Source organism: Cotesia glomerata, linkage group LG5 (genome assembly GCF_020080835.1).
Source record: "Cotesia glomerata isolate CgM1 linkage group LG5, MPM_Cglom_v2.3, whole genome shotgun sequence".
NCBI classification, from domain to species: domain Eukaryota; kingdom Metazoa; phylum Arthropoda; class Insecta; order Hymenoptera; family Braconidae; genus Cotesia; species Cotesia glomerata.
Genome location: NC_058162.1, coordinates 1393809 through 1406975, shown reverse-complemented (window position 1 = coordinate 1406975; position 13167 = coordinate 1393809). Strand labels below are relative to the sequence as shown.

Here is a 13167-nt window from a genome sequence, read left to right as displayed (position 1 = left end):
TGGATATGTCGATCAAGCTATATTGAACTTTCCACATGAGACAAGTTGCGAAAACTGGGTGCATTAATAATAAAGCTTTCCACCTGTCAAGCTAGTAGTTTCGATCGATTGTGCTGTCTTGGAAAACTTTTATAGGCATAATTTTTTACGCTGTAAAAAAAAAATTCGCTAAAATTTGAAGACACAAAACGTTACTTTTTACTGGGTCAAATTTAATTGTCCATAAAGAAAAAAAATCTTTAATTGTCGTTGATTGATTTTTTTATGAAAAAACAAAATGGTCGATACAATAACCCTTAAATTTTATATTGAACCCGATAAAAATTACTTACCGTATGCGGATGAGATTTCGAAACTGTTTCAGTTAAATAAAATGGTTATTTTCGTCAAAGTTACTCCGTCCATTCAGCCATTTGATGTCCCAATGGATAAAAATTTAACAATAGCCATATGTTGCGCGAATTGCGGCCACTTTTAAGGTGTATCTTTCGTAATAATAATAATAACAATAATATATTTTAAAAAGTCCGCTCTTACAGAAACATTATTGAGTCGGCAAGAAAAGATGGTAGAAGATGATGAATAGGTCTGAATAGAAAATATTGATGTTCTTAAGATACAAAGATGCTATCTACTTGACTATTAACAGGCATTAGACGCCATTGTTTTGATTTGTAAACAATTTTTCTTGGTATCATATTCTAGGAATCAATTTTTGATGAAACATAAATATGTAGTTTACAAGATCGTATCAAATAATAAAAATTGAAGCCATTAAATGTTAGCAAAAATCATTTTCAAGAGTTTTATAGTCTTATTAATTAATTTATTTAATTCTAAATAATTGTACTAATTAATTAATATTTTTATTTGGAAAAAAAATGATATTAATGCAAAAATCTCAAAAATTAGTGTTTCACAACGATAATTCTAAGCTCATAAGTTTAAAACTAATAATCCTTACACTAATCTGAAGCTTTAAGCCCTTAAACTTTATCCGACAGCCGAAGTTTTTTTTTAGTTTGTTCAAACAACTAGCATAGTTGAAAATAGCGTAAAAATGTAGTTTAATTATAAAAGTTATCCTTAATGAAACATTTACAATTCTGGGTAAAAAATGTTTCCTCGACAATGATTACATTATCTTTTTAACAGTGACATAAATTCACCCGTAAAAGAGTTTATAACCTTAAAAATGAATTACGACGCGGCATATTGTTTGTTAAAAAATATTTAAAATGTTATATTTAGGTAATGACTTTTTTTATCGTAGACATTTACAGCCTTTTTTATTTGTTGTTAACTAACCGCGTATCTATCTATATTCTTCTTCCTAAAAGAACAATTTTATTTTTTAAAATTCGTATTATATGTTGATTAGGTAATAAAAAATACAAGACGGCAGACTTTGGAGGTTTAGCAACGATTTAATAGTTTGAGAGACTCTAAAACTTAAGTATGTTTTATTTTGGTTTGAACAAAAGCATTACCTCGTGGATATTCACCTGTCAGTGGCAGGCCTCGTTGATGCTAAAAAGAAGTGGGAATAAACGAGGAGTCTCTTTAATATTTTCTTTTCTCTTATGCGATGGATTCAACTCCATAACAGGCACTAATTACACGGAATAATAACCTTTATTTTGTGTTACGAAAACAAGTTATATTTTATTTTTATTTATCATTATTTTTTTCTTTTCTTTTATATTTATTCACAATCCTCTTGTTTTATTTTATATTTTTTCTCATTCTGTAGATCTTGTTATTCGCACTTTTTCTCCAGAGACTCTGATTCATCCGTCTTGATAATCTTGTGGCTCTATGAAAGGCACCGCGGGGTCGAATCTTGTCCTCTTGCTCTCTTGTTGGTACTATCTTTCTTACTCTTAAAAACGTACTCATCTTTTTCTTCTAGTTATCTTTTTTATTTAAAATTTTTTAGTTTTATTTTGTGGCTCTCTCGCCAATCCTCACGGCTTGGCTTTCTTCTTTTTAACTCTCTCTCACTCATCGTCTAAGAAGTTGCTTCTTTTCGTACAGGTATGTGAGACTAAAGTCACGCCGCGGCACTAACTTTACTCTCTGGTGCTTCCTCTTTGTCTTTTGCTTCTCTTTATATTTATTTTATTTTCTCTTTATATCTCTCATTTCCTTTTGCCTTTCAACCGACAATAATTTTCCGACTCCAGTCTCCTTCTTCGTGGGTCTTCCTTTCATTTTTTTCTTCCTTTTTCATCCGCTTCTATTGCACCTCGGAATTTCACTAAATTCTTTTACTTATCCTCTGTTTATGCTGACTCACGCTAAGAATACTAATAGATATGCGGTGAGATATGGAAAATCAAACAACGATCGCCGAAAAAACAATAAATTTACCTTGCTTTCATTTTTAACCACACTGATTTTTATTTTTATTCTTACGTCGGTCACAACTTTGTTTTATTCTTTTAGTTATGTACACATCACTAAAGTTTCCGATTGTTTGGAAATTTATTTGAAAGCTTAATACCCCAACTTTTAAAAGCGCTTCATTATATGTATTTTAGTCACGCAATCATAAGGAAGTTTTACTCATTAATAATTAAATAAGACATTAAATTACTTTTTACTTGATATTCATTGTTCAATCATTTAACTCTAAAGTCTTTAAAATTTTTTTTTTTTCTTTTTATTGATTTAACAAAAAATTTAAAGTTTAGACAGGAATGAGAGGTAAAAATTTTATTATTACAATTTTTATTAATTATTTTTAAAATAATACAATTTATTTCTTCAAATTTTTCTCTTGAATGTTTTCTTCCGATATAGCTTAATATGTCCATATATGATCATATATGCTCAAATATACTTTTTCGAGAAAAGTTAGTTCTAAAAAAATCCAACAGGTGGCGTATGGTCGCTAAATTATCTCCCTACTAGAGAGTTAATTTTTTGGTATATAATTAAAAAGTAAAAATAATATTTTTGACATATTACTTGACGTATATGTTTGTAAAAAAAAAATCAAAAGTTAAAAAATATTTTTTATACTCAATTATAGCTTAATATGGTCACATATAAAAATTTTTTGACAAAAATTATATTTTTCTTCATCAGACAAAGTTTTGCATGATTTAATTGTTCTCGAACTATTTTAAAAAAAATTCATTATTCAAATTAATTCCAAACTCTCAATTTATTAAGAACTTTTCGATTAATTTAAATAACAAATTGGTTTGTCGTACAAAGTTTGCCTGTTTTTATCAAAATTCCAAATCATTGGAATAGAGACATGCAATATTTCTCAGTTGATTTATACAATACATATGTAGCAATATCTATGAGAATGATGATGTTGTATCTAATGATAAAAAAGGATAGTGATAAGGTAAGGTGAAAAAGTAAAAAGTTTGTGTAGTGAAAAGTCGACATTACTCGACGATACCGTGAGCTCTAGTCAATACCAAAGGACTATCGGCCATGTATCAAACTGTAAAGCGTACCTTGTAATACTTCGCCGCAAGACTATCGTTGATGTAGCATCTGCGTCCGGCATATACCCTTCTGTACCAGTAAAACTTTTGACCTTATTCTTAACTGCTTTGGTGCATTTATCTCCCTTCTCTCTTCTCGTTTCCCGCAAAAGTCAAGGAAAACTACAGAATGCTTTATTATAATTGCATTACCATGATAACTTTGAGATTTATTTGCTTTATAAACGGTTTATATTCTTCTATGAACATTTATGTTTCATTTCTCGGTGCATCACATACATAATATATAATATATTTCTTTGCCCATACCCTTACACCTATCTATGCTCGAACTAACATAATTTTATGTTCGTGTAAACATATCAACTAATAGAAATATATATATATATCTTTAAAACTTTTATGACTATAGGCTATAGACTTGGGTATATAGCTCAATTTCAGTGGAGAAAAAAAATCTACTGAGGTAACAGCTTTAATATATAGTCGAGTAATAATCGAATCGGGTGAACAAGGCAGAGGTGTCTGAGGTTGTTTCAATCGGTAATTATAAAAGATAGGCTTTAGATAAAAAAAAATTTAGATTTAGGCTATAAATATTATTTTATAAGGGTAAAATATTATTTTTTTTATTTTACTTGTCGGACATAATTTTACAGCAATTTTGGAGGAAGAATTTAAAAATTATAAATAAATTTTCGCGTAAATAAATTTTTAATATTTTTGTTTACAATTTTTATAGAATAAGTAATTTCAAAAATGTAATATTATTAATAATTTGATAAAATAAACTATTCAAAATTTGGCGTAATTCAAGTTTTGAATTGAATTTGTGCCTTTTCATCGTTTCATATCATTCTCACTAATAGTTAATTTATGATGATAAGTATTTAGGCTGCATTCAAAAATGCTTTATCTCTAGATAAATAATTACGAAATGACCTTGTATCTCGTGAACTATTGAAATTTTTAAAGATATAAGCTCATCCCGATGTTATACTCATCAAGACTTTTCATTTGAGTACCCACATCAATTTTTCATATATACATATATATATTATATATATGTATATATGAAAAATATATCAAAAATACATGTGGGTACTCAAATGAAAGTTCTCCATCAGTGTAACATCGGGATGAGCTTATATCTTTAAAAACGTCAATAGTTAAGACAGTACAGTGCAATTTAACAAAAGTCACAATTTAAAAAAGAAAAATTTTATTTATTTATATTTCACAAGTCACGGTAGTCATATAGTGACTACAAAGTATAAAAAATAATTTTTGGGCTCAAAGATCGAGTTTATTTTTTTGAATGCATGGTTGACTTTTTTAGTTGCCAGGGTAAAATTACATAATACATATATGAATTTAAAATACTCACAATATATTTTTGAAAAGAGACTAACTAAAAAAACATATCTGTTATGTTTTTCAGGAAATAGTGGGCAGGTATCCGAAGTTCGACAGTTTTCTACGACATCCGGTGAACACATAGTCTGCTTTATACATAACGGTAAGTCTGTTATTTCACCGTACAATTACGTGTGTATGATATAGTACACATCGAAATTCGCTTGATCATAAATTTTTATGTATACATCCGTCTCATTGAATCGAAAATGGAATAAACATATTGTTAATTGTGTTTATACACATAAACGAATGGGACTAGTAACATGTGGTAAGCATAAGCTGAACTATACTCTGAACCGTGTATGTAACATAAGCAACAGATCTTTATACAGACCTCGAGCAACACTCTTTACTTATTATATACAGTGCATAGCACTATAATAAGACAACACACTAAAAGTGTATATCAAGCACCTTGCTAACTATTTTATCCGATGCTTTACTTTGCTACCTACGGCTATATCCCTCGCGCAGCTGGTCACGTGATTATTTACGTTAATTTAAGGTTGTATCACCTACTATTAATCCACTAAACCGTGTAATTTTTCTTCCTAGCAACAAAAGTAAGAGTCGATTTAATCAATAGACGTTTTAAATGTTAATGTTACATTAAGGTGTAAAATATACAGTTTTATAATTAGTTTATTAACGCTCTAGCAATTTTTATTCTACAATAATTATTCTGATCAAGAATTTTTTTTTATTCAGAAAATTAAAAAAAAAAATATTTAAATTGAATAAATAGTAAAATATTATTTATTTAAATATTTGAGCAATAAAAACATTTCGGTAATTATTTACAACCTCATTTTGGGCATAATTAGGTGAAAAATTAACATTTAAAAATTTTTTTTTACGCCGGATTTATGATAAAAAATATCGTGAAAAAAAAAAATAAAGATTTTGATAGTTTTTTTGCTTTCAAAAATTGGAAAAAATTTTGACTCATGTTTTTGGATAAAATTTCTATTTTATCTTTTTTTGATATATTTTTTTTTTTCAAGTACATAAAAAAACGAACAATTTAAAAAAAAAAGTTGAATATCATAATTTTCTAAAAAATTTATAAATTTGTAAAATTGTGATAATCAAATTTCTTTTTTTTTTATATATAAGGTAAAAGACCCAGTTGTTGACACTGGCCTAGTTATTGACACTTGCAATTTTATTTTAATTAAAAAAAAGAAATTAATTCTGATACATTAATTGATACAATTTTTTACTTATAAATTTTAAGATAATTGGTTTTTCGAGAACATTTTACTCCTTCCATTAGAATAAAATTGCAAAAAAAATCATTATTTAATAAAGTAAAATTTTATTCATTTATAGTTCTCAAGTCACAGCAGTCACATAGATAAAAATTGATATTTATTTACCAAAAAAAAATTTTTAAATATTCTCTTTTGATTCAAGAAAACAATTGGCTTCTTTAGTCTAATAAAAACAATGTTTTGAATTAAAACAATTTTAATAAGCTGATGCATTATTTTTATCACCAAAATTTGCAAATATATACACCGAATTGATTACAATAATGGCCACGTCATAAACCGGTTAGTAACTGGCGTATTACCAAGGCTAATTAATAACCCACGCGATGAAACTTGGTGTGGCGGCATTTTGTCAATACGCCCTACAGTTTATTGCCACTTGACGCCTTGAATTTTGATCAAGTTAAGCCAATTAATTGATTGGTTTAATTTGATGAACTTCGTCGAGTAAAATTAAGAAAAAAAAAAAAAAAAAAAAACGATTTGCGAAATGCAAATGAATCTTTAAGAGCGAGCCACTATTTTTTATTTTTAAAACTTTCACCGAATTTTTTGCAATTAACGAGATAGTAACGCTGTGATGATAAAACTAAAAAATGAGTGCTATAAAAAGTACCGGATGCTTTTTGAATAATTACATTAAACCGCTTGCATCAAAAATATCTTGAATATAATTATTTTGGTGAAAAAATTTAATTTTAAAAAACGTAAATCTATGGTAATTATTTAAGTGCACAAAAACTATAAGGGAAAAATTATTTACGACTACTGATGACATTTTGATAACTCCATTTAAAATGCTAAAACCGAGTTTTTAAATTCAAATATTTATGTTATGACCAGGTGTATTTTTTTTCTATTTTCATCCGATTGCATTTTTCCAATGTAAACCATTCTTTATATAGATATATATGTACATATATACCCACTTAATAATTTTTTATCCATACACTCGAGTTTAACTAGTTTTCACATTCATATCGTATCATACACGTTTTTATGTAGTTAAAAAAAGTATATTACTCATCAGATAAAAAAATTTTCCAGATTTTTTTTTTATTAAAAATAATTGAGTGTTGGCAACTATAAATTTATAGAAGATTAACAATGAAGTAAAAAAGTTTTAAAAAATTTTTTTCAAGAATTTTATATTCAAAATAAAATTTTTTAGAAAAAAAATGGAATTTTGATTAAAATTTAAGGAAGTACGAGCACCAACACAACTTTTGATAAAAGGCTTGACTTTTTTTTTAATATAAAGTTTAAATATGTCTAAACAAATTCTGAAAATTTGAAAGAGATTGCCCGATTATTTAAATAAATAATTAACTTTGAAGTTGAGCAATTTAACATTGGTATTATGGGGTAACCTCCAAACATTGATACATTTCTGTATTTTTCTCGTAAAACTGTCGGTGATTATTTTTAAAAAACTTATGAATGGAAGTAAATATATTAGTGATAAATTTAATTCAAAAAAATTTACACTTGCCCGACTAATTAAAGTGTATTAATTAAAAGAAAAATATATGCCGCCATTAGCAAATGTTAAATGTATATCTATATATTGAGAAAAATCACGTGGTTACTGCTCTCCCCTTATCGCGCTAGAGTCGATACCTATCCCCACCCCGCCTAGTGCTCATACTTCCTTAATTAAAAAAATGGTAGTAAATATTTACAAGTGGGGTCAACTATTTTAATTTTCATTTTTTTGCACTAAATTTCACTAAAAAAACCAATTTTATCATATCGACGGGCTAATTAGCAATTGGTCTAACTCCTTATTTTGTAGAGGGTGATTTCTTAATATTTTGATGTAGCAATTGTTCAATTATAAATTATTTGAATGATTCAAACCAAAATATTGTATCTCTTATAAACATTAAATGGTTTTTTGAAGATATAATAAATTTGTTATTAATTGTTTTATCGTAAAAATGGAAGATTCTCTAAAATGGAGATATACAATTTGCTAATTAGAACTAATTGCTAATTTTTCTTATTTCCTTAATAATATAGATTACATGTTCAAACAACATGAATTTTTTCAATAAACTTCGAATTTATTTCAATTTTATTTACGATACATAAAAATACAAAAATGGACTTAAATTCAGCTATTGAATATACAATTTAATACATTATTAATTTATTTTTGACATAAATTTTTTCATAGGAAGAATAACATCACAGCATAATGTTTCATGTTATAATATTATGACACAATTTAAAAATATTGCATCATAAGGACAAATACAGCAGTAAAATTTCTATAAAACCGACCAGTAAAATTTTAATAGCTCCAGCGTATATATATATCATCTCTAATACCTCTTCGGTAATTCAACTTTCAGCGATTTTCCTCCGTCTCTTCTATTCTCTTTTATTTTTTGCACGCGATTGTTGACCTCGTTTTCACACCTGAAGAGCATTCCACAATAAAAAACCCGGACTTTTAATCACCGATAAATAATTAATTCATGTTCAAGAATAATAATGAATTCCGGAACCATTAATATGTAATGATTGAGTCATTGAATTGTTAATGCTAAATACGTAATATACAAGAGCGAGTGTCTACCTCTTCTATTTATATTTATATTCAATCCTAAGCTAAAAAAAGTAATTAATCGATCGATCATAAATCATAATAAAATTTTTGAAATACCTGGCAGTGATTTAAAATTGTTGGTTAAGATATTTTCACGAGGATATATTAGAGGAAACGTAAAACTATATACATTAAAGGCACGTACAATTGAGACACGCTAATAGTCGTGCGTTTCATGACAGTATAATAACCTGAACTCTCTGACCGACATGCTTGGTTAACGAAATTGCGCACACGAAACAAATCAACATAACGTGTAAGTCTACATGTGTGCATAAACGTGCCATTGCTTGTGGAGAATGACACGAACGTTGATAAGCAACCATTAGTTGTCGAGTCAAATTAACTCGAGAATACTTAATCGACTGATTTAAGACCAGACCTTTTATTTTATTTTATTTTATCTTATTCATTCATTAAGTTATTTATCACAACCTTCATATTAAATAAATTACTATAATCTATTCAATTTAATAATAAATTCCTTTGAGTTGTTAATGCAATTATTACTTATAACTTTTTGAATTTATTCTAAACTTTATAAAGTTTGACATATAAAATAGACAAACTCTTATGTTTGGTTATATATCTTCCTGAATACGCTTCGGGCTACACGCTACATATTTTTATAAAGGACTATATACGTTCCGAAAGCTCAAATATTCTTTATCAATATTGTTACCATCGTCGAAAACATACAAAAGTTTTTTAATTTTTATTTTTAAATTGGATTTTAATTTAGAGAAAAAATTCAATTGTAAGTAAATTTTGCAAGTTGATATAATTGAAAAAAAATTAACATTGTGCGAATCTATTATTGTTGAGTTGATAATTGAATTAATTAATTTAAAAAGAATGTCGCATAAAATTTATCAGAATAGTCTAATGAATTTGTCGGAGTATTCACTTAATTAATTAATAAAACTCAATGCAACAGATATACATCGTAATTCCAGTATCCAGTTGCATCCGTAGATTTCTGATAATGAAATTATTAAAATAAATACATTATCGAACAAGAAAATTATATCATTATAGGTAGTTACTCTGTTACGTCAAACGAATTCCATGTACGTGCATTTATATAATGGATTCTATATCAATTACAATCCGAATAATTTACATATTTGATTCATTTTAAATCATTTTTATTGTCAGGTCACATTCGCACTGTAATAAATTAATTATATTTGCGATAATTATAAATATACTTTATCACTATTATCACGCAATTATTTAAAAATTGATGAATAATCAAATTTTATCTCGCGCGAAATTGGAATCTGTTAAAAACTTCGATAGCTTATCCATATTATTAATAGAATAATTACATAATTAAAAAATGACCTTGTATCTGGTGAACTATTGAGATTTTCAAATATATAAGCTTACCCCGACATTACACTCATTGAGACCTTTCATTTGAGTACCCACATTAATTTTTCATATATTTATATATTATATATATATATATGTATATATGAAAAATATATAAAAATACATGTGGGTACTCAAATAAAAGCTCTTAATGAGTGTAACATCAGGATGAGCTTATATCTTCAATAACATCATTAGGTGACAAAATATAATATCATTTTTTAATTATTGATATTTTTAAAGATATAAGCTTACTCTGACATTATACTCTTCGATAGCTTTCATTTGAGTACCCACATCAATTTTTCATATATATATATATATATTACATATATGTATATATGAAAAATATATCAAAATGCATGTGGGTACTCAAATGAAAGCTCTTAATGAGTGCAACCTCAGGATGAGCTTATATCCTTAAAAATTTCAATAGTTAAGAGAGTACAGTGCAATTTAACATAATTAAAAAATGACTTTGTATCTGGTGAACTATTGACATTTTTAAAGATATAAGCTCATCCCGATGTTACACTCATCAAAAGCTTTCGTTTGAGTACCCACATCAATTTTTTATATATTTCACATATTTATATATATGATATATATATATATGATATATATATATATATATATATATATATATATATATATATATATATATATATATATATATATATATATATATATATATATGAAAAATATATCAAAAATGCATGTGGGTACTCAAATGAAAGCTCTTGATGAGTGTAACTTCAGGATGAGCTTATATCTTTAAAAATGTCAATAGTTAAGAAAGTACAGTACAATTTAACGAAAGTCATTGGTAATTATTCTAAATTTAAATCAAAAGTCATAATTTTCTACTCTTTTAATTATCTAAATAAAATAATTGTAAAAATACGACCTTTTTTATCCTCCTTACAGATTTACTTTTTCAGTGTTTATTTTTTATCTTAATCTGTTCTTCTTTACGAGGTAAAAAATTTTTAGCTTTAGATAACCGTGTACTTGTGATAAAAACTGCTCAGCCATAATCGTAGATCAGAAAAAAGATTTTCCGACAAACGAGTTACGAGATAAGGATTTTTTTTTATCCTGAATATAAATATATTAATATTTAACCGATTTACGAAATTGAATCCAGTGAAATAAAGTATTGATATAATAAAATAAAATAAAGCTAGTCTTTATCATAAGTGCCGTCCGCTAGTGTAGCGCTTATTGATACAAGTCAGGTGGATAGGAAAGTGCTATAAAAATTGCAAAAATTGAATGATATTTAAATCCGATGCAAATTGTAGCATTATATTACAGAATATTATATAAAATAAAGCGTCTTTATTTTATTTTTATGGTAAAAATTTTTTTATTGAAGAAATTTACTGTGAAAAATAATATTGTATGACACACTTTTTATTTTTTCATGATCAACAAAAAAACTCAAAGGCAATGTGTAAATAGCGTAGGGTCATGGAAAATGCTAATGTGAGTAGAGCGCGGGTAGTGTAGAGAGAATATAGGATAATAAAAAATAAAAGTAAAGAACTTAAAGAAGCTCTCTTTTTATCTTTATTTTTTATAAAAAGGACTAACAGTTTAAAAAAAAAAAAACGATAACTGTTTTTACGGCATTTGTGCTTTGCCCGGAAATCTCATTGTTGAAAAATAATGGTATCGTTAGCTGAGCGTTGCTGGGCACCTTTCTATTTCCTTCCGCTTGGGACGAGTACTGTGCAAACGCTTATTTTACTTGAATATATTATTTTTCTTTTTGTTTTAAAAGGAGATAAAGCGGGAGGAGAAGTTAGAGCAAAGGACAGGCTTCTTACATTGATAGAAGGATTTTGTTCTATTTAATAAGATTTAGTAACAAACTTTTCATTACCAAATATTTAGTAATAGGTACTGAATCATTTATTAAAGCCCATTTAGTTCCACCAAATAAATATTTAGTAATATTTAACAAATGATTTATTGGCACTCAATAAATCGTTTATTGGTATCGAAGAAATTAATTTAACTAATTTTAGCATGTAACCTAACTTTTCAACTTAAAATAATTAAAATAAATAATTTTAAGTAAAAATATAAGGTATTATAAAGAAAAGAATCTCATTAAATTATATTTTTTTGTTTAAGGAGGTCCTTTCGCCGCCAATGTAAAATAAAAAATATTAGATTATGAGTAAATTTAATTTTTTTCTAATAGTTAAGGTCCTTATTTATCTTATAGTGAGGTTTAAATTATACTTTACCGGACAAATTTTTGAAAAAATAAAATTTTTAAATGTTAGTATTTGTTCAGAGTCTTACGAGAACATCAGACGTTTGCAGTATTTCTCGAATTATACTATCAGTCATGGATTAGATGAAGTAAAAAAAAACTAAAAATCAGATTTTCGAAATATTCAGGTTTCTTTTTTTGCAATAAAATATATCAGTTACCGAGATATTTATTGAGAAATTAATATTTAAAAATCACAAAAAATTCTCAAGTTACCTACAATAAAATGGAGTCAAAAGATTTGGCAACGTTGCGTAGCGCGCGAGCTTCAGACCATTCAATAAATTCAAACTAAACTTTAACGCGCTTATGTTTTTCATGCATACTTATTAGTTAATTTATTGTTGACAAATTTTCATAATTCATAATTGAAAAATAAAACAATAATTAAAAAATACTAGCATTCCTGCCATGAGACATTAGAATGTTATGGTTTTGTGACTAAACATTTTTAATTAATTTATTTATTTACACTGACTGCAAAAAGTTAAACACGGTTAAGGTTATATTGTACAAATAAAAATGTAAACAACCGAAATAAAGCGTTGCCAAATCACGGACAGGTTACTACCAGCTGATTTACAACAGTCAAATTAATTTTTGTATTTAACTATTTTTTTTTTTAATTTTCAAAATTTCAACGATTAATGCCTCATATACTATTTATTTTTTAATTTTAGGAATTTTTATGGGTTTTGTATTTTAATTTATTGAAAATTTACTACT

General features: G+C 26.7%; 1 protein-coding gene across 2 annotated transcripts in view; it reads left to right on the top strand.

Annotated features, from left to right (window-relative positions):
* The window catches only part of LOC123265431, a 133181-nt gene that overhangs the window by 33088 nt on the left and 86926 nt on the right, over nt 1-13167 (top strand). For both annotated transcript variants that reach the window (XM_044729194.1, XM_044729193.1), the window contains exon 2: nt 4912-4989. The gene's annotated coding sequence lies outside the window, so the exon portion shown is untranslated. The remainder of the gene's footprint in view (nt 1-4911; nt 4990-13167) is intronic.